Source organism: Orycteropus afer, unplaced genomic scaffold, assembly GCF_000298275.1.
Source record: "Orycteropus afer afer isolate SDZICR_OR568_19922 unplaced genomic scaffold, OryAfe1.0 scaffold00061, whole genome shotgun sequence".
Taxonomy (NCBI): Eukaryota; Metazoa; Chordata; class Mammalia; order Tubulidentata; family Orycteropodidae; genus Orycteropus; species Orycteropus afer.
In genome coordinates this window covers 2,171,984-2,173,248 of record NW_006921648.1, presented here as the reverse complement: position 1 = coordinate 2,173,248, position 1,265 = coordinate 2,171,984, and positions in this window count along the sequence as shown.

The following is a 1,265-nucleotide window of genomic DNA, read 5'->3' as shown; positions in this document are numbered from 1 at the left end:
TTTTTTTTTTTTTTTTAATGACTTGGCTTGATTGAAGGATGTGATTTTAAAAGGAGGATTCTAGCTCAGTTGGGTAATGGCTAGAGCATTTGACTGCTAACCAGAAAGCTGGAGGTCCAAACCCAGCAGCCGCTCCTCGGAAAGAAGACTGGGCAATCGACTTCTGGAGAGTTACTGCCTCAGAAACCCAGGGAGAGGTCGCTATGAGTCGAATCGATTCCTTGGGAGTTTCGTGGTGGTTTTTTTTTTTTTTTTTCACTATAGAGAAGTATGGCAGGCAAGAACCAAAAAAACAAAAACGAGGTTTTTCTGGAAGGATGATGTATGAGGGAGAAGGCCTCATGTCAGAAAAAAAGCAACAACTCACTGCCATCGAGTGGGATCTGACTCATAGTGACCTCTCCTTGGGTTTCCGAGGCAGTATCTCTACGGAAGTAGATGGCCTAACCTTTTTTCCGATGAGTGGCTGGTGGGTTGGACCCGGCAGCCTTCTGGTTAGCAGTCAAGTGCCTTAGGCACTACGCCACCAGAGCTCTCATGTGAGGGATGTCAAGTAAGTTTTCTACTATGGATTACTGTGGCACAGCAGTCCCTTATTGGAGCGTCTTGCTGACTTGTCTGAGTTTATACTTTGAAAAGGATATGGAGTCCCTGGCACAGCACCTGGTCCCTATTCACCTGGAGCAATAGAGGAAGGAGAGTCAGGAGCAGGGGGAGGATGTGGAATGTGTGGCTCAGTGACTCCGGGAACACCTGCCTCCTTTGCATGAGAAGGACGGTGTCTTCCTCCTGAACTGGTGTCTGCTCTGCGGTGCATATTGTCAATAGCAAACATCAAATAAATTCTTAAAACAAAACCAAAAGATAGAGAGACTCTGGAGAGGTTTAGGAAGAGGGAGGGGAAGAAGATGGAAGCCGCGGAAAATGATGGGGGTGTCAGGCTTGTTTAAAAAGAAGTGCTTAAAGGCCGTTTGTTTTGTTTTCTGTTAATGTCTTTACTGTTATGATAGGATTTTAAAGATCAGGGCTTGCTGAACAAGGTACTTCTTGTCTATGCAAAACAAAAATAGACTGAAATTGAAAGCAGGAGAAACTGTGAGGGGGCTTTTTGAGCTCTCAGGTGGATAAGACCCAGGTCAATTTTTTGACAAGAGAAAAAGGAGGATTGCTGTGCCTGTTGGCAGCCCCTGAGCTGAACTCAAGCCTTCAGCATCCCGTTGTACTGAGGGCTCTGTTCCCAGGACAGGCTGTGCACAGAAGCCTTT